This window comes from Mobula birostris, chromosome 14 (assembly GCF_030028105.1).
Source record: "Mobula birostris isolate sMobBir1 chromosome 14, sMobBir1.hap1, whole genome shotgun sequence".
NCBI classification, from domain to species: domain Eukaryota; kingdom Metazoa; phylum Chordata; class Chondrichthyes; order Myliobatiformes; family Myliobatidae; genus Mobula; species Mobula birostris.
In genome coordinates this window covers 66,544,031-66,566,045 of record NC_092383.1, presented here as the reverse complement: position 1 = coordinate 66,566,045, position 22,015 = coordinate 66,544,031, and the positions used below count along the sequence as shown (strand labels likewise).

At 41.5% G+C, this 22,015-nt stretch overlaps 1 protein-coding gene across 3 annotated transcripts in view; it reads left to right on the top strand.

Annotated features, from left to right (window-relative positions):
* The window catches only part of LOC140209954 (protein FAM107B-like), a 112,883-nt gene that overhangs the window by 6,057 nt on the left and 84,811 nt on the right, over nucleotides 1-22,015 (top strand). For 2 of the 3 annotated variants that reach the window (XM_072278642.1, XM_072278641.1), the window contains exon 4: nucleotides 3,337-3,535. The exons of the other annotated variant lie outside the window; for it this stretch is intronic. The gene's annotated coding sequence lies outside the window, so the exon portion shown is untranslated. The remainder of the gene's footprint in view (nucleotides 1-3,336; nucleotides 3,536-22,015) is intronic. 3 annotated transcript variants of the gene reach the window in all.

Sequence of the window (22,015 nt, the reverse complement as noted above, 5' to 3'; positions counted from 1 at the left end):
TGGAACAGAGGGATCTGGGAATACAGATACAAAATTCCCTAAAAGTGTCGTCACAGGTAGATAGGGTCGTAAAGAGAGCTTTTGGTACATTGGCCTTTATTAATCGTAGTATTGAGTATAAGAGCTGGAATGTTATGATGAGGTTGTATAAGGCATTGGTGAGGCCGAATCTGGAGTATTGTGTTCAGTTTTGATCACCAAATTACAGGAAGAATATAAATAAGGTTGAAAGAGTGCAGAGAATGTTTACAAGGATGTTTCCGGGACTTGAGAAACTCAGTTACAGAGAAAGGTTGAATAGGTTAGGACTTTATTCCCTGGAGCGTAGAAGAATGAGGGGAGATTTTATAGAGGTATATAAAATTATGATGGGTATAGATAGAGTGAATGCAAGCAGGCTTTTTCCACTGAGGCAAGGGGAGAAAAAAACCAGAGGACTTGGGTTAAGGGTGAGGGGGGAAAAGTTTAAAGGGAACATTAGAGGGGGCTTCTTCACACAGAGAGTGGTGGGAGTATGGAATGAGCTGTCAGACGAGGTGGTAAATGCGCGTTCTTTTTTAACATTTAAGAATAAATTGGACAGATACATGGATGGGAGGTGTATGGAGGGATATGGACCGTGTGCAGGTCAGAGGGACTAGGCAGAAAATGGTTCGGCACAGCCAAGAAGGGCCAAAGGGCCTGTTTCTGTGCTGTAGTTTCTATGGTTCTATGTGAATGTACAAGTGCAAAAACAATTATGTAATATGATCAGCACCTCCCTAAACATGCTGTGATAGTGCATATTAGCATGCAACATGAGAGTTCAGATTCTATTTCAACAATTAGAAATGCAAAACAAGTAGACGGAAGAGTGGAGGTTTAACTAAAAAGAAATACAGCCGCTCATGACAGAATGAAGACCAGCTATTAAATATTGAGAGGACTAGATAGAGTGGATGTAAAGAGAATGCAGGGGTATCTGTGATCAGACTTCATAGCCTCAGAATAGAGGGACGACACTTTAGAATAGAGATAAGGAAGTCCTACAATCCTGATTGATAAGTTACAGAAACTGGGCCTCTGCACCTGGATCCTCAACTTCCTAACTGGAAGACCACAATCTGTGCAGATTGGTGATAATATCTCCTCCTCGCTGACCATCAAGACTGGTGCACCTCGGGTGTGTGCTTAGCCCACTGCTCTACTCTCTTTATACCCATGACTGTGGGTAGAAGGTCATAAGTTTAGTCGGCTCCATCTTGGGTACTAGCCTACAAAGTACCCAGGACACCTTCAAGGAGCGATGTCTCAGACAGACAGCACCCAGGGCTTGGCCTTTTCTCACTGTTACTAGAAGGTAGAAGGTACAGAGCCTGAGGCACAGACTCAGCGATTCAGGAACAGCTTCTTCCCCTCTGCCGTCCAATTCCTAAATGGACATTGAACCTGTGAACACTACCTCTGATTTTGCATGATTTTTAATCTATTCAATATACATATACTGTAATTGATTTACTTATTCACTTTTTTTCTTCTTCTGTATTATGTATTGCATTGAACTGCTACAAATTTCAAGACACATGCCGGTGATAATAAACCTGATTCTGATTCTGAATTTCTTTAGCCAGTGGGTGGTGAATCTGTGGAATTCAGGTGGCTGTGGAGACCAAGTCTTTGGGTATATTTAAAGCAAAGGATTATATGAATTTCCAGCATCTGCAGAATTCCTTTTGTTTGATTATAAGTTCTTGATTAGTCAAGGTTGTCAAATGTCATGGGAGGAAGGCAGGAGAATGGGGTTGAAAGAGATAGTAAATCAGCCATGATGGAATGGCGGAGAAGGCACAGTGGCTGAATGGCCTGATTCTGCTCCTGTGTCCTGTTGTCTTGATTATGAGTTAAATATTTGTACTACCTGAGCTGCTCTTAATGCACTTAAAACGGTCAAACGACCTTCTCTGATGAATCACATGCTTTCCCATGTTCTGAGTAAAGCTCTCTTCTACTTTTGGGTGGGCAGTTATTCTCCCCTCCCCTTCTCCTTCATGACTCTCCACCCCCTTTTCTCTCTCTCACCTTACCTCCTTGCTTGCCTCCGTCTCGTGCTCCTCCCCCTTTTTCTTTCTTCCGTGGCCTTCTATCCCCTTCTATCAGACTCCCCCTTCTCCAGCCCTGTATCTCTTTCACCTATCAACTTCCCAACTCTTTACTTCACCCCTCCCCTTCCTGGTTTCACCGATCACCTTGTATTTCTCCGTCCCCTCCCCCCACCTTTTAAATCTACTCCTCAGCTTTTTCCTCCAGTCCTGCCGAAGGGTCTTGGCTCAAAACTTCGACTGTACTCTTTTCCATAGGGGCTGCCTGGCCTGCTGAGTTCCTCCAGCATTTTGTGTATGTTGCTTCTCCATACTTCCCTTGAACATTCATCTCTGCTTTCACAATGTCTAATTATTCATCAGAGAAGTGGGCTCTTGTGTTCGTCCCAATGCAGCCGGTTCCACCAGACTCACTTCTTAGCCTCATTGAAAACTTACAGTGGAGATGAGACCATTCAGTCATAATGTGTGTTTCAGTGAAAAAAAAGAATTTTAGTCTAATCCACATTCTAGCACAAAGCCTGTGGCTCTGGTTCTTTACTTACACATAGTTATGTACATTTTAAGTGCGATGAATGTTTCTGATTTTATTTTTTTGGCATCTGAATGCAACCCCCATCACCAAGAAAAACAAGGGTGGCAGGTGTATAAGAACAACACCATCATCATGTGGCTGTCTATGTCACATACCATCCTGACTTGGAAACATATTGCTGTTCCTCCAGCATTGATGGGTCAAAACTTTAGAACTGCCCTACCTCACACTTCCATTGGAGAACCTTTACCACTTTGACAAACGTCAGTAGGTGCACAGTGAGTAGTATCCTGACTGGTTGTATCGTGGACTGGTATGAAGACAACAATGCTTCACCTGCTTCATCAATGGAAGAGTTTGTGGCTCGTACCTATTGCATCAACCATCCCATTACCCCCCAAAACCACAGTGTAAGTAATACATCCTCATTCTGATATAGGACAAGAAAAAATACCCCATTATGAAGCACAGTTAAATGTATGACTCCACTAAGGTACACTTGATTCATTCTCCAAACCTTACACTACCATCCTAATAAATAAACAGAAAGATTCTGCAGATGCTGGAAATCCAAAGCAACGCACATAAAATTTTGGAGATACTCAGCAGGTCAGGCGGCATCTATGGTGAGGAATAAACAGTGGACATTTTGGTCCAAAAATGCTTCATCAGCACTGACGAGGACACCATCCTAATAAATGTTTCTTTTCTTTTGCTTTTCAGGCATATTTCTTCCTTAATGGATGATGCTTTTCCTGATGTTCTGCTTTTTCCAATTCCAGTGTTCCTTGCATTCCCCAGTTGTGTAAAATGCGGTACAATAGGATGAGCACACCTTGTCAGGACAGTGTCACGATACTTGAATCTTTGCATTATTAAGCCAGAAGTACACTCCGTGTGCCATGTCTTTGAACTGTACCCGGTGAGTCTTATGTAATGTGATCATAGAAAGACATACTGAACTAATTAGTGTTGTGAGGTGGGGGATGGTAATAGGATCCCAGGACTTTGAGCACCCATTCTCTCATGCTTATTAGGTGCATAAAAAAATTGCAGCAATGAATGAGTATTTCTGAAGCGAAGTGTCATGACTATCACTATGGAAACTGGCAAAGAATTATATTTGTGTCTGAATGCTTGCCAGTGAAAGTCCTTCCTGTTCTGGATAGTTATGTGATTGCAATCTATCACAGCCTGGAAACCAACAGAGCTACAAATGCCAAACATCCCTCAGCTGATGCGCATATTGATTCAAGTAAACAGGGAAATGTTGTTGTTCACAAAGCTGCTGTAGAGATTTGAGGTTGTCTGAAACTACATGGAACAAGGCTAAGCATTAAAAATTAATGAGTTTGACATATTTGGCAAAACTCCGGCCCTTGTCCGCTAAATGAACCACCCTGGAAATTTGGAACAGGATTAACTCCGCGTTAGACTGGAGTTCTACCCTGCCTGTAAGTTCAATGCAAAGGTGGTCCTTGATCAATTCCTTGGCTCAATTTATTGTGTTAGTCCAATCCTCCAATTTTTTCTTAGCTTTTTTTTTGCAGTTTCTGCTTCTTGACCTGGTTGCCAGTTTATTGACTTGCAGTGATGATTTAAGTTTAGTTGGCTAATGATGGGAATCAATATACCCATACAAGAAAGTAAGTGGTGAGTGTCATAAATCTGGAGGTGTTTAATTAGAAGACAGCTGCTTCTCCTCCTCCAGAATGCTGCCTCCCAGAAAATTGTCCCTTCCTGCAAACTGAAAGACTAATTTCTAGTTTAACCTCAAGGGAAAGTAAAAGACAAATGTATTTTAAAAGTGAGAACAGAATTTCAACTACTACCTCGCACAGAAGCAATAAATAATAAATTATATATGAAACAAATCATTGCCAATGGGAAATAGAATCCTATATTTTCGTTTGGCTGTAGCTAGCCACAGATTTTCATGATGTTCCATATTTCTAATCATCTGGGAGTGGGAAACACAAGGGTTTAATGAGCACAAGGGCCATAATGAATTTTTTCTATTATTGCCAGCATGATTGTCAAGTTTAAAATCCAGATTTGGTATTGATTTAAATTCCACCTTCAGAGTATGCTCTGTGTTTATTGTGAATCAGGAAGAGAAGTTAAAACAAAGTTATTAAAGCAAGTACTTGCTTGTGTGACAAAGAAAGAAAAAATCTTCTCAAAGTGTCCTAACCTCTGAATCACTCATGTAATTTTAATGGATGATCTCCTAATATGTTCTTCTGTCTTCCATTTTCATGCTAGTAATAAACTCCATATCTTTAGTGATTTAGTGTCTTTGCTAAAATATGCAGGAAATAAATATTACACTAATGTGTAAGATGTGTAAGACCACAAGACATAGGAGCAGAATTTAGACCATGTGGCCCATCAATTCTGCTCTGCCATTCCATCATGGTTAATTTATTATACCTCTCAACCCCATTCTCCTACCTTCTCCCCATAAACTTTGACACTCTTACTAATACAGAGTTCAAGCAAATTTATTAACGAAGTGCAAATATGTCACATATTTAACTCTGACATTGACTTTCCTGTGGGCATTCACATTAAATACAAAAAAAAACACAATAGAATCATTGATAGACTGTACCCAACAAGATGGACAAACAACCAATGTGCAAAATAAAACAAGCTGTGCAAACACAAAAATGAATAAATTAATAAACAATAAATATCGAGAACATGAGTTGAAGCATCCTGGAAAGTGAGTCCATAGGTTGTGGGAACAGTTTTGTGTTGGAGTGAGTGAAATTGAGTGAAAAACCATCAAGAACCTGATGGCTGAGGGGTAATAACTGTTCCTGAACCTGGTGGTATGGGTCCTGAAGTACCCGTACCTCCTTCATGATGACAGCAGCAAGAAAAGAGCATGGCCTGGATGGCGTGGGTCATTGCTTTCCTGCACAGTGCTCTGTGTAGTTGTGCTCAATGGTAGGGAGTTTTCATTCAAGGGTATTGGTGTTTCCATTCCACATGGTGATGCAACCAGTACTCTCCACCGAATATCTATAGAAGTTTGTCAAATTTTTCGATGACATGCCCAATCTTTGCAAACTTCTGAGAAAGTAAAGGCACTGCTGTGCTTTCTTTGTACTGGACCCAGGACAGAACCTCTGAAATGATAACACCAAAGAATTTAAAGTTGCTGACCCTTTCCACCTCTAACTCCCTAATGAGGACTGGCTCATGGACTTCTGGTTTCCGCCTGTAGTCAACAATCACCTCCTTCGTCTTGCTGACATTGAATGAGAGGTTGCCATTGTGGCACGACTCACCCAGATTTTCAATCTCCCAAATATATCCCCAATGACATGACCTCCACAGCTCTTAGTGGCAATGAATTCCACAGATTCACCACCCTCTGGCTAAAAAAAAATTCTCCTCATCTATGTTCTAAAAAGATATCTTTCACTATAGAAAACATCTTTTCCACAACCACTTTATCTAGGCTTTCAGTATTTTATAGGTTTCAATGAGATCCCCCCTCATTCTTCTAAACTCCAGCATGTGTAGGTCCAGAGCCATCAATGCTCCTTATACGATAACCCTGTAATACTTAGGGTCATTCTTATGAACCTCCTCTGGACCTTCTCCAATGCCAGTACCTCCTCTCTTAGATAAGGGGCCCAAAACTGCTTGCAATACTCCAAGTGTTGTCTGACCAGTGCCTTGTCCTAGGTTTAGATGATTACAAGAGGCTCAAATAGGGCAGATAGTCTGAGTCTTTTCCCAGAGTAAGTGAGCCAAACCAGTTCAGCTTCATGACATTTACTTGGCTCTGCGCTGAACTGAGGCCATGGCATCATGTCTGTTGACAGACTCTCTCTCATAAACCTCAGTTCTGAATGCCATTTGCTTACTTTTATTGTTTGCACAATTTTTTTTTTCGCTCTGCAAAGTGGGTGTTCAGTGGACTTCTTTTTTTAATAGGTTTCTTTGTTTTGTAAGGAGGTGAATCTCAAGTGTATGATGTATACACACTTTGATAATAAATGTGCTTTCAACTTTGAACTTTGAACATTAGTATCAAGTAATCATTTACTATAATACTTGTTATTCACAAATGTTTATTTTAATCACAATGATTCTTGTTAATGGAAACATTTTTGCCTTGCACCATGAACACAAGGTGCCGGAAATCTTGAGAAATACATACAAAATGCTGGAGGAACAGTACATCAGGAAGCATCTATGGAGGGCAATAAACAGTCAATGTTTCTGGCTGAGGCCTTTTTTCAGGACATTTTTCTTTATCTTTGTTTCTTAAGTGTGCTTAATTTAGCCTGTGCAAATCATAAGTAACTATCTGGCCAAAGAGTCTGTTTGTTTACCTCTCTGGGCTAATATTTGGAGTAACAGAATATACTGTGGGAAAATTACCTTAGTTTAGCTTTAATAAAATGTTGCCCAAGATTCTGCATTCTGGAGAGTCCCAAAGGAATGGAAAACTGCAAATATAACAACACTATTCAAGAAACCAAGGAGAGAGAAAACAGGAAACTGTAGGGCAATTAGTCATTGGGGAAATGCTGGAATCCATTATTGAGGAAGTAATGGTAGAATATTTGCAAAACAATAAAACAAACAAGCAGAGACAATATTGTTAAATTGGCAGATAAAAATGAAGCACATAAAGGTAACTGCACAAGATATAAGTGCATGATATTGAAGGTAATATGCAGAAAGTAGAGAATTGGAATAAATGATTATTTTTCAGTTGGCAAGCAGTAAAAAATGGGATGCCACATGGATTAGTGTTGGATCCTCAGCTCTTCATAGCCTGTTCTCATGACTGGATGAGGGAAGGAACAATTAACTGTAGCTGAACTAAATATTTAGGTTAGCAAGTTGTGGAAAGGATACAAAGAATCTACAAAGTGATATAGAAAGTTAAAGCTGAAAAAGATTAACTTTATTTAGAGTCATAGAGTCACAGAGTCAAAGAAACATGCCCTTCAACCTATCTAGTCTATGCTGAACAATTTAAACTGCCTACTTCCACTGACCTGCACGACCATAGCCCTCCATACCTCTACCATCCATGTACCTATCCAAACTTCTCTTAATGTTGAAATCGAGCTTGCATGCACCACTTGTGCTGCAGCTCATTCCATACTCTTATGACCCTCTGAGTGAAGAAGTTTCCCCTCAAGTTCCCCTTAAAGTTTTTACCTTGCACCCTTAACCCATCACTCTAGTTGTAATCCCACCGCATCTCAGTGGAAAAGGCCTACTTGTATTTACCCTATCTATACCCCTCATAATTTTGTATACCTTTATCAAATCTCCCCTCAATCTCCTATGTTCCAAGGAATAAGGTCCTCACCTATTCCACCTTTCATTATAACTCAGGTCCTCCAGTCCCAGCAACATCCTTCTAAATCTTCTCTGTACTCTTGCAACCTTATTTACATCTATCTTACAGGTAGGTGACCAAAACTGCACACAATACTCCAAATTAGACCTCACCAACGTCTTATATAACTTCAATATAACATCCCATCTCAGTACTTTGATTTAGTAAGACCAATATGCCAAAAGCTTTCTTTATGACCCTAACTACCTGTAACGCCACTTTCAATGAATTCTTGACCTGTATTCCCAGATCCCTTTCTTCTACAGCACTCCTCAAAGTCCTGTCGTTCACTGTGTAAGACCCACCCTGGTTGGTCCTTCCGAAGTGCAGCACTTCGCACTTGTCTGGATTAGATTCCATCAGCCATTTTTCAGCCCATTTTTCCAGCTGGTCCAGGTCCCGCTGCAAGCCATGATAATCTCCACTACATGGCCAATCTTGGTGTCATCTGCAAATTTGCTAATTCATTTAACCACATTATCATCCATTTTATCAATATAGATGACAAACAATAATGGACCCAGCACTGATCCCTGCGGCACTCCACCAGTCACAGGTCTCCAGTCAGAGAGGCAACCATCTACTATTGCTCTGTGGCTTATCCTACAAAGCCAATGTCTAATCCAATTTTTTACCTCATCTTGAATGCTAAGCGAGTGAACTTTCTTGACCAACCTCCCATGCAGGACCTTGTCAAATGTCTTGCTAAGTTACATGTAGACAACATCTACTGCCTTGCCTTCATCAACTTTCCTGGTAACTTCCTCAAAAAACTCTATAAGGTTGGTTAGACATGACCTACCAGGTACGAAGCTGTGCTGACTATCCTAATGAGTCCACACCTATCCAAATACTCATATATCCGGTCCCTTAGAATACCTTTCAATAACTTTCCCACTACTGATATCAGGCTCACTGGCTTATGATTTCCTGGTTTATTGATCATGTGTACGTCAAAAAATTTAAAGATGCAGTGAAATGTTTTGTGTGCGTCAAATCAAATCAGCGAGGATTTTGCTGGGAAAGTGTCGCCACTCTTCTGTCACAAGCATAGCAAAGCCACAAGTCACTAGCTCTAACCCAATCATCATTGGAATGTGGGAGGAAACCAGGGCACCCAGAGGAAACCAACAACATCACAGACAGAATGTGCAAACTCCTCACAGATGGCAGTGGGAATCAACCCTGATCTGACAGCCAGCACCATGAAGTGATTGTGATAATTGCCACACTATTGCGCTTCCTTGCACGGTTAAATGAGTGGGCAAGAAGTTGGTCTATGTAGCACAATGTGGAAAAATGTAAGGTTATCCACCAGAAGGAACAAAGAAAAGCAAATTATTAATTAAGTGGACTGGGCCCAGAAAATGGTGTGGTGCCAAGGGACCAGAAGTGCCTAAGTACACGAAACGCAAAATGAGAGCATGTAGGTAAAACAAATTGGAAGGCTAAGGGTCTGTTTGGGATGGTGGAGTGGAGATACATCTCTACCAAATGAGGTGTAAGGCGCTCCTTCCTTCCGCTGGCCTGCAGGTCACCCTTGGGCAAGATGTGCGTAGCCTCCAACCTGATGGCATGAACATCAATTTCTTGAACTTCTGGTAATCGCTCCCCTCCAGCCATCCCCTTCACCAGTTCCCATCCTCTTTTCTTTCTCTCACCTTATCTCCTTGCCTAACCATTGCCTCCCTCTGATGCTCCTCCCCCTTTCTTCCATGACCTTCTATCCCCACCTATCACACAACCCCTTCTCCAGCCCTGTATCTCTTTCACCAATCAACTTTCCAGCTATTTACTTCATCCCTCCTCCTCCCGGTTTCACCTATCACCTTGTGTTTCTCTCTCCCCTCACCCACATTTAAAATCTACCCCTCATCTTTTTTTCTTCTGTCCTGTTGAAGGGTCTTGGCTGAAACGTTGACTGTACTCTTTTCCATAGAGGCTGCCTGGCCTGACCAGTATTTTGTGTGTGTAGCACCTGCTTAGCCCCCTGATCAGGATCACATGGAGCCATGGGACAAGGTAGTGCATATCACAAGTCCTGGTTATGTGGCCACTAATGCCAGGCAGACAATATCTAAGAGTATTGATAATGGTTTGGGGTTATCCGTCTTGTAAAGACTGCTGCCCAGAAGAAGCTTGACCAAGATTGCTAACGTCTTACCACACGGCACATAATGAAAGAACAGATGGTCTGTTGGCCTGTACTGCAAGGGTTTTGGAATATAAAATAGGGAAGATGAGCTCCCACAATATTGCATATCATTTTGTCTTCATATTTCAGAAAGGGTGTACTTGCACGAGGGACAGTGATTAGGCTGATTCCTGGTTGAAGGGGTTCACATGCAAAGTAAGGTTGAGTGTGTGGACCCTATGCTCACTGAAAGAATACAATCATTTCGAAATAATGGAATTTTGAGAGAAAACATCAGTTTGGATGCAGTGAGATGCTTCTATTAGTGAAAGGACTTGGAATCTTGGTGCTAGTTTTAGACTGAGATGAGGTTCAAATCGCCCTCTGGACATTATGAGTCTTTGGAATTCTTTAACATAGAGAGCTTGGAGCAGAGTCATTGACAACATTCAATGAGGAGATATTGAAATACTGAAAGGTACTAGGGGGCATAGGAGAAAGCATCCTGGAGGGGCCAATACCCTTTATGGTCCCCAGCTCCTCATGTTCCTTATGCTTACTGCCAGAGGAAGTGGTGAATTGCAACATTTAAGAGAAGTTTTGGATTGGTACATACAGTAAATAGGCAGGGTGTGGAGGGCTATACTGCAGATGCAATGGGACTAGGCTGAAAAACAGTTCAACGTGGGCTCGGTGGGCAAAGGGCCTGTTTTTGTGCTCTATGGAACTGTGACTCTATGCTTCATTCCATATATTTATCAATGGCTTTCCACATCCAGCTAAAAATGTTGACATTCCTATGGATGTAATAGTTTCTCTTGAAGTAGTGAGGGCGCTTAATCCAAACAAAATTAATCCGTGCTGATAGTTAACTAAAAATCTGCATCCAGTTGATATTCCAAAGGCAGCTTGATAAATTATGTAATAGCTTCTCAACTTTCAAGGATGACCAGCTGTCCAAAGACCTGTAACAGAATATCTGTTATGTCCTTCTAATAGAGAAGGAAGCAATAGACATTCTGTACAGATTTAATGCCACTTTCATGGAGTGGTTACATATTTGAAAAAACGTGATTGTCCTCACCAATGGCTTAGTTGCAAAAGGCATCAGCCATTTATTATGCTGATCTACTGCAATAAATCTTTTGGAATTACAATGCAACTGCCGAAGAGATTTCTGTTCACCAAAGGTTTAAAGTTCATCAGACCAGCAGTAGAATGTTCAGTAATTCTAATTTCTTATTGACATTGAACGTGGGTTCTTTTTTCTAACTTTTATTTTACATAGAAACCTGTACACTTCTTGCACCTTTGCACTGTGCTTGCTTGTACTGCAGTTAGTCTCGTGCTGTACTGCCTTGGTCCAATAGTATAAATTTGCACAGGTTTGTATTCTGTGTATGTGTGTGTGTCTGTATCTGTAAACACTAGAAATGTACATTTTAATGATGCAGGCCATTGTTGGACAGGTATTTTAAGGGATTAGCCTGAAAAACAGGTTCACTCAGAGACTAAACTCAAATAACCCTTTCTCAGTATATCTAGCTTCTTTTTTTCCAAAGGAAGTTCTCTTGGGAGGTATTCTTTTAAAAAAAATGGTGCTGCATAACAAACTATAAGTATAAACAAATTACTAAAGAAAATTTTCAAGTTTATCCACCTGGAAGATATATTACCATATTGCCAACACAAAGTGTAACAACCCTGATACCAGCACAAATATGACAGTAATTCTGGTAGTGATAATGAGACAATGATAAATTAAATACGACTACACTTGGATGAATATTTTGCATTGTCGATTCATTTTGTAAATAACACCCCTGGGAGAGTAGGAGGAGTGTATATGCATCACAAATTTAGAAAATTTATAATTATCTTATCAAGTGCCAGGTTGTTGAAGGCAGAACCGTGGTGTTAGGGTTTATACTGCCAGCAAAGCTACTGAGTTGATTCTTTTAGAACAGACACAATGTCTTGCTATTTAGGTTAGGAAGATCTGTTTTCAAAAAGTCCCAAGGGCGTTATTTTCAACTACTCTACCCACTCCCCAAAACCCCCGATTTTATATAACTATTTATTTCTAAAAAAAAAATTATCTTAATTGACTGTGTTCACTCTACTCACAATTTATATCATATTGGATATTGAATATTCAAAGAACATATGAGTCATCAGTTTTATCACCTATTTTATACTGAACTGAAAACATAAAGTAGCAGTGATGGATTCAAATGCATGATATAATAATACCTAAATTCCACCAAACATTGAAGTAAAGGATTTAACTGAAGATGTACCGCGGGGAGCATTCTGACTGGCTACATCACCATCTGCTATGGTGGTGGGGTCACTGCGCAAGATTGAAGTATGTTGCAGAAACTTGTAAAATTAGTTATCGCCATCATGGGTAGAAGCCTTCGTAGTATCCAAGACATCTTCGAGGAGCTTTGCTTAGGAAGGTGGTGTCCATCATTAAAGATCACCTCCTCCCCAGACATGTGCTCTTTTCATTGTTACTGTCAGGAAGGAGGTACAGAAGCCTGAAGACACACTCACAGTGTTCCAGGAACAGCTTCTTCCCCTCTGCCATTTGATTTCTAAAATGGACATTGAATCCATGAACACCATGTCATTACCTTTTATTTCTGTTTTTTTTTACGAAATAGAAGAGAGCATTACCTGAGCAGTGAATGTAGAACTCTGCACTGGAAGAAGGGCAAGTGAATCATTGTTTAGGTCCCTGGGTGGCAGGAAGGAATGAGGAAAGAAAACAGATGTTGTACTTTCTGCAGTTGCTTGGGAAATTGGGGTGAGAAGGGAAATTATCGGAAGGGTGGCCAAGGGAATTGCAAAGGGAATAGCCCCTTTGGAATGCCCAAAGGGCAAGGTGTGCATAGCAGAGAAATTTTATTGAAGATAGAAGAAATTGTTCGATGCAGTCGTTGAGTGTGGTGAGGGGAGTGGAGTAGCAAAGAGCTACTCTGATCAGTGAAGAAGCCGAGGGAAGGCATTTATAAAGTAGATGTTGAGCCCAATGTTGAGCTGGGCTCTGTCTCAACTACACTGTTTTAACACCATCTTCACCCTCTGCTAATTCCACTGATGGGACTGTCGGACTCCATTCTCTCCCTTTCATTAGATTAGGCAGTCATTGGCCCTGATGTGACCCTTTGCTTTCAAGTTTCTTAGATGTATTCTAAAAAATTTAAATTGACCTAAAGAATATTTTAAAAACAATAAATTTAGGTAAAATGCATTAATCTGCCATCAATTCTTAATATCTATAAATCTACTGAAATGTAAGTAGGTGAGTAGTAGGTTTGCAAATAGCACAGAAAATGATGGAGTTGTAGAAGATATTTTCAAAAGATACAAAGACATTTTTTATTTACTTTTTATACAACATGGAATAGGCCCTTTGAGCCGTGCCACCCAGCTACCCCTGATTCCACCCGACCCTAATCACAGGACAAATTACAATGACCAATTAACCTACCAACTTGTATGTCTTTGGACTGTGGGAGGAAACCGGAGCACCCAGAGGAAACCCACGTGGTCACGGGGAGAACGTACAAATTCTTTACAGACAGTGATGAGAATTGAACTCGGATTACTAGTACTGTAAAGTATTGTTCTAACCACTATGCTACCATGCTGCCCTTTTAGAATGTAGATCGATTACAGATATGTATGTGGAGAAATAGCAGATGGAGTTTAAAAGTGTGAGGTGTTGATCATTGAGAATTCAAGTGTAAGCAAATATATATTGTGGTGCAGATAGATCTAGATGTCCAAGTCCATGGCTCCCTGACTGTGGTCAGACCAGCAGATAGGATGGTAAAGAAGGCATAAGGCATGCTTTCCTTCATTAGTCAGGACTTTGAATATAAGAATAAGCAAGTCATGTTGCAGTTACATAAAACTCTGGATAGGCTGCACTTGGAGTATTGTGTGCAATTCTGGTCCCACCATTACAGGAAGGTTGTGGAGAAAGGGTGCAAAAGAGATTCACCAGGATGACGCCTGAATTAGAGGGTATGATCTCTAAGGCGGGGTTGGACAAACTCAGGTTGTTTTCTCTAGTGCATTGGAGGCTGAGGGAAGATCTGATGGAAGAGACACAGATAGGGAAGACAATAAGAATCTTTTTCACAGGGTAGAGAATCAAACACTGGAAGACATCCATGTAAGCTGAGTGCGGTGAGGGGAGATGTTTAAAGGACATGTGTGAGGGTAGGCTTTTTTCTTACACAGATGGTGATCAGTGCCTGGAATGGGGTCCCTGGGATAATGGGAGAAGCAAGTGCAATAATGGCATCTAAGAGGTTGTTAGATGTACATTTGAATATCAGAATCAGAATCAAAATCAGTTTTTAATATCACTGGCATATGTTGTGAAATTTGCAAATAGAGAGTGAGAAAAAGTCATGAGTTTGTGTATATGGGTTCATTATCAGTTTGGAAATCTGATGCCGAGGGGAAGAAGCTGCTCTTAGAATACTGAGTGTGTTCTTCAGGCTCCTGTATCTCCTCTTTGATGGTAGCAATGAGAAGAGGTCATGTTCTGGGTGGTGGGAGTCATTAATGATGGATGCTGTCTTTCTGAGGCATTGCCTTTTGAAGGTGTTCTGGATGCTGGGGAGGCTAGTGCCCATGGTGGAGCTGACTGAGTTTGCAACTTTCTGCAGCTTTTTCTGATGCTGTGCAGTGGCCCTTCCATACCAGATGGTGATACGACCAATCAGAGTGCCCTCCATGGCACATTGGTAGAAACTTGCTCGAGCCTTTGGTGACATACCACATCTCTGCAAACTCCTAATGAAATATAGCTGCTGTCATGCCTTCTTTGTTGCATCAAAATGTTGGGCTCAGGGTAGATCTTCAGAGATGTTGACACCAAGGAAATTGAAACTGCTCACCCTTTCTACTGCAGATCCATCGATGAGGACTGTTGTGTGTTCCCTCAACTTCTCCTTCCTAAAATCTACAATCAATTCCTTAGTCTTACTGATATTGAGTGCAAGGTTGTTGTTGAAATACCACTCAACCAGCTGATCTATCTCACACTATCTGAAATTCTGCCACATACTTGAATTGACTTTATTACTTGAATCCTTCAGATATATGAGGAGTAAACATCTTTACGTTACGTCTCCGTCTAAATGTGCAATGAGCAATTTATAGTAATTTATAATAAATAGTATGTACAACAGAATAGTTAATATAACCTAGAAATACAGTTGTGTCAGCATGCGTTAAGCAGTCTGATGGCCTGGTGGAAGAAGCTGTCCAGGAACCCGTTAGTCCTGTCTTTTATGCTGCGGTACCGTTTCCCAGATAGTAGCAGCTGGAACAGTTTGTGGTTGGGGTGACTCGGGTCTCCAATGATCCTTTGGGCCCTTTTTACACACCTATCTTTGTAAGTGTCCTGAATAGTGGGAAGTTCACATCTACAGATGCGCTGGGCTGTCCGCACCACTCTCTGCAGGGTCCTGCAATTGAGAGAAGTACAGTTTCCATACCAGAGAGTGATGCAGCCAGTCAGGATGCTCTCAATTGCACCCAGTTCTTAGGATTTGGGGTCCCATACCAAACTTCTTCAACTGTCTGAGGTGAAAGAGGCACTATTGTGCCTTTTTCACCACACAGCCAGTATGTACAGACCACGTGAGATCCTTGGTGATGTTTATGCCGAGGAACTTAAAGCTGTTCACCCTCTCGACCCCAGATCCATTGATGTCAATACAGGCTAGCCTGTGTCCATTCCTCCTGTAGTCCGCAACCAGCTCCTTTGTTTTTGTGACATTGAGGGAGAGGTTGTTTTCTTGACACCACTGTGTCAGAGTGATGACTTCTTCTCTGTAGGCTGCCTCATTATTATTTGAGATTAGGCCAATCAGTGTATTGTCATCAGCATATATGGGGGCACCAAGAGAACAGTGTAGTGTGTTAAGCACACATCCTTGAGGTGCGCTAGTGTTGATAGTCAGCAAGGAGGAGATTTTATTTCTGATCCATACTGACTGTGATCTCTCAATGAAGAAATCAAGGATCCAGTTGCAGAGGGAGGTACAGAGGCCCAGGCCTTGGAGCTTGTTGATTGATACTGAAGGTATGATGGTGTTAAATAGCAGCCTGAGGTAGGCATTGCTATTGTCCAGGTGGTCAAAGGCTAATTGGAGAGACAGTGAGACTGCATTTGCTTTAGACCTATTGTGGTGATGGGCAAATTGCAGCAGTTCTATGTCCTTGCTTAAGCAGGAGTTGATTCTGACCAAGTCCAGCCTCTTAACGCACTTCATCACAGTAGATATGAGTACGACAGGGTGATAGTCTAATGTCTTGCAAGAGTTCACCTCTTGAAAGATGTTCTGACATCGGCCTCCAAGACAGAGAACAGAGGGTAACCAGACGTTTCAGGGATTCGCACAGCTTAATTCTCCTTTTCAAAGCATGCATAAAAAGCTCCATTCACGATGTTAGGTTTCGCCTTGTAGAAGTAATGGCCGGCAAATCTGGCCAAAGCTTATATACTACATCCGATACCATCTCTAACTTCAATCAGAATTGTTTTTTCGCTAGTGGAATAATATAGATCAAACACAGGCAGAAGAGATTAATTTAATTCAGTATCATGTTCAGAGCAGATATCACAGACCGAAGGACCTACTTCTGTGCTCTACTGGTCTATGTTCTACTAATTTTAAAAATATAAATGAAAAATAAAATTTAAAAAAAACAAGAAGCTTAACCTAACGCCCGATTTAAATGAGGAGAGGATACAAAAATAAGGGATTGAGTGGGAAGTACCAGGAATGGAAGTCAGTTACAAAATCGAAGTTATTTTTCCAGATGAAAGCAACTAGCAGGTAATAGTTGCACGCAAATTATATACCCAGAGTCAATTCCAGTCACTTGACAGGGAAATTATCCCTTCATTTCCATTCTGGCAGAGAATAATAGTGTCACCATTAGCAACCTTTACATCACCTATTTTTAAAATGAATATATGATCGTGATAATAGCATGAAATAGCTTCAGCTATTCAGCACTAAGTTATGAAATCATACATTTTTTTCAGAATGGAAAACAGTCTTGATAGTCTCTAGGTTGCGATGGTGCACTGAAAACTTAACTGCAACATCCATTCACAAGAAACACTTGCATCTCTGATGCATTCTCTGTGCCTGATGTGCACATCTGATGTTGTTCCCTCTGCAAAGTTGGAATGCTTTTTATTAGTTACTCTGAGAACAAGCAGCTTCTAATAAACCTGACGGTCTGTAGCAGTACAATTTAAGGAGCGCCACCCTGAATAGGTCTCAGCCAGGCATCGTACATTTGGCTCAAGTAGATTCACGTTAATTTATTACCTGTGCTCCTTTTCTGAACCCCTTTACCTCCGCCCCCCCCCCCAAAACCCCCACACCTCAGTTGACAAGCTTGGAACGGCTCCCCTCTCCCTATTCCATCCTCTGACTTCCCAACCCTCAGGAAGCTATCACAGCAATCCCTGTAAGTCCTGATTTCCCTTGACTCCCGTCTCTTTCACCTTCTCCTAGCTTTGACTCATCTCATCTTCAACAAATTCAACAATAATCTCCATGAGCGTTGGAGCTGGGATGTGGGATGATGCTTGCGGGCTACCTCCAGCACATCCTTGATTGTAAAACCAAATGGCACATTTCACTGTATGTTTTGATACACATGTGATAAATAAATCTGAATGATATTGCGTAATAGAATTGTGCACATTTGAATTTCCCCATGTTTCCCCATGTGTGTAAATACAGCTGATCTAGATTCAAGCCGCCATTTCCAAATTAGTTCCTTTGAATTGTTTGCTTAATAGGAATGCAAGGGCATTCACAAACCTGGATTTGCCATTTCACACCCTCTTCTACTCTTAATCTCCATGAATATGGGAAGAAGAGTAACACTAATGTCAGGCTGCTGTTTATTGACTACAGCTCAGTGTTCAACACAATCATCCCCTCAGTTCTAATCAACAAATTTTGAATCCTGGGCCTCTGTCTCTCTCTCTGCCATTGGATCCTTGACTTCCACATCCAGAGACCATAGTCAGTGCTGATTAGAAATAGCATCTCCGCTTTGCTGTTAATCAACACTGGCGCATCTCAAGGATGCACTGCTCAACTCTCTACACCCACTCACAGATCAAACACCATATATACCCTTGCAAACAACACTACTCTTTGCAGAATTTCAGATGGTGATGAAGAGGCGTTCAGGAGTGAGATAAGTCAGCTGGTTGAGTGGTGTTGCAGCGTCGACTTTGAACTCAATGTCAGTAAGATGAAGGAAAAGATAGTGTACTTCAGGAAGGGAATGATAAGGGAACACAACACCAGTCCTTATCGAGGGTGAGCAGTTTCAAATTCCTGGGTGTCAACATCTCTGAGGATCTATCCTGGGTCCAGTTACAAAGAAGGCACGACAGCAGCTATATTTCATTAGGAGTTTGAGGAGGAGTGGTATGTCAACAAAGTCATTTGCAAATTTCTACAGATGTACTGTGGAGAGCATTCTAGCCTGTTGCACCACTTTCTGTATGAGTGGCTACTGCACAGGACCAGAAAAAGCTCTAGAGAGTTGTAAGGTCAGCCAGCTCCATCATGGGTACTCGCCTCCCCAGCAGCCGGGACCTCTTCATGAGGCGATGCCTCAAAAAGGCAGCATCCATCATTAAACACCCCTATCACCCAGTACATGCTCTCTCCTCATTGCTAACATCCATCATTAAACACCCCTATCACCCAGTACATGCTCTCTCCTCATTGTTACCATCCATCATTAAACACCCCTCTCACCCAGTACGTGCTCTCTCCTCATTGCTACCATCCATCATTAAACACCCCATCACCCAGTACATGCTCTCTCCTCATTGCTACCATCTGTCATTAAACACCCCATCACCCAGTACATGCTCTCTCCTCATTGCTACCATCTGTCATTAAACACCCCTATCACCCAGTACATGCTCTCTCCTCATTGTTACCATCCATCATTAAACACCCCTCTCACCCAGTACATGCTCTCTTCTCATTGCTACCATCCATCATTAAACACCCCTATCACCCAGTACCTGCTCTCTCCTCATTGCTACCATCAAGGAGGGAGTACAGGAGCCTGAAGACAGAAAACTCAGTGTTTCAGGAACAGTTTCTTCCCCTCTGCCATCAGATTTCTGAATGGGCAATGATCCCATGAGCACTTCCTCAGTATTTTTGCCCTCTTTTGTGCACTACTTCTTTAATTTGTTATTATATATATGTCTTACTGTAATTTATTGTTTTATTATGAATTGCAATGTACTGCTGCCACAAAACAACAAATTTCATGATATATGGTTATGATGTTAAACCTGATTCTGATTCTTAAGTTTCATGCAGATAAAAAAGATTATCGTAACATAGCCACACACTTAATACAGGGCAAATCTCAGTGATTCCTACATTTATCATCCCCTCAAAACTGATCAATAAACTTCAACACCTTGACCTCAATATCTCCTTGTGCAATTGGCTCCTCGATTTCCTCACTTGCAGGCTCCAGTCAGTTGGGATTGGCAATATCTCCTCCACCATCTCCATCAGCACAGGTGCACCACAAGACCATGTGCTTAGCCTCCTGCTCTACTCACCTTACACTCATGACTGTGTGGCTGAGCACAACTCAAGTGCCAACGTTAAGTTTGCCGGCAACACCATTGTCATTGGCCAAATCAAAGGTGGCGATGAATCAGCATATTGGAGGGAGATTGAAAATCTGACTGAGTGGTGCCACAACAACCTCTCACTCAATGTCAGCAAGACCAAGGGGCTGATTATTGACTTCAGAAGGAGGAAACCAGAGGTCCATAAGCCAGTCCTCATTGAGATATCAGAGCTGGAGAGGGTCAGCAGCTTTAAATTCGTTGATGTTATCATTTCAAAGGATTAGTCCTGGAACCAGCACGTAAGTGCAATTATGAAGAAAGCACAGCAGTGCCTTTACTTCCTTAGAAGTTTGTGGGGATTCGGCATGGCATTTAAAACTTCTATAGACGTGTGGTGGAGAGTATATTGACTGCTTGCATTATGGCTTGGTATGGAAGCTCCAATGCCTTTGAATGGAAAATCCTATAAAAATAGTGGTACTACCCAGTCCATTATGGGTAAAGCCCTCCCCACCATTCAGCACATCTACACAGAGTGCTATTGCAGGAAAGCAACATTCAACTTCAAGGGCCCCAGTCACCCAGGCCATGCTCTCTTCTCGCTACTGCCATCAGGAAAAAGATGCAGGAGCCTCAGGATCCACACAACCAGGTTCTGGAACAGCTATTATCCCTCAGCCATCGGTCTCTTGAAACAGTGGGGATAACTTTACTCAACTTCACTTGCCCCATCACTGAACAATTCCCCCTACCTATGGTCTCACTTTCAAGGATTCTTCATCTCATCTTCTCAATATTTATTGCTTATTTGATTATTATTATGATTTCTTTTTCTTTTGCATTTGCAGTCTGTTGTCTTTTGCACATTAGTACTTTGTTCACCCTGATGGGTGCATTCTTTCATTGATTCTATCGTGTTTCTTGGATTTACTGAGTATGCCTGCAAGGAAATGAATCTCGGGTTAGTACCGTATATGGTGTCCTATATGTACTTTGATAATAAATTTACTTTAAACTTTGAACTACCTTCCCAGGAAGGTAAAAATGAGGAAGTAATTTAGTGCTGTACTGTGAATGAGATTTACAGTTTTTGCAGCTATTGATAACAATTAGATATAATCTTGCTTTGTGATCCTTTGCGAATTATAAAATAAAACTTAGAACATTTGTCTGTAAACTTCCTTTAAATATGTCAGCTTTAACTCTAGTAACATTCTGACACCAGAGACATAAAGTTGTGGGCTAAAGACCTACCCGAGGATTTTTGAGGAGGTATAGGTAGTTTAGTTCAAAGTTTTAAATGGAACTGATAATACCGTGCAATTAATAGCTTTCCCTCCTTTCCCTCCTTGACCATCATGTCAAGTTGAGTCAAGTCATATTTATTGTTATGTGCACAAGTGTAATGAGGAACAGGTACAATACCTACAGCAATGTCACAGGCATGTAGACACAAATGACATCCATGCCATTTATCATTTATACTTTTCATACAAGACAGTGAAGAGAGAGAGGGGGGAAAAGGACTGCAAAAACAAGACAGTGCAAAAAAAAATGCATAGAGGTAAATCCATGGTGGTGCACGAGGGGTTCCTTGGTGTTCCACTGCTGAGATAGGGTTAGGATTGTGCAGGTTTATTCAAGAAACTAAAGATTGCAAGAAAGAAGCTGTTCCTGATCCTGATGCTACAGAACTTCTGGTTTCTGTACCTCCTGCCTGATGCCTGATGGTAGCAGTAAGAAAAGGACATGTCCTGGATGGTGCAGAATCCTTGATTTTATATATCTATATATATTTATGGTAATTCTTTGAGGTATTTAGTATACATATATGGTGGCATCCGTTAGTCTCGCGAGACTATGGATCTGCGCCTGGAAAGTCTTGCTTCAGTCTGTGTTAGAGCAGCGTCTGTTGTGGCTGCAGAGGCCCACACGGGAGTGACAGTCTCGGCTGCAGCGACTGCACTTGAAGGCACTGTCCTCCAGTGTTGTCCTGGTGCTGTTTTTCCAACGAGTGCGCTTTTCTTCAGCAGCAAGCCTCAGCTTCTCTTCTCCTCTTTTTAGACCTCTGCATAGTTCCGGCCTCCAGTGAGAGCAATCACTTGCGATGTCCTCCCACCCCTCCACGTTCATTTTCAGTGATTTCATGTCTGTCTTGCAAATGTCTCTGAAACGAAGATGGGGCCGCCCTTGTGCTCTCTTGCCG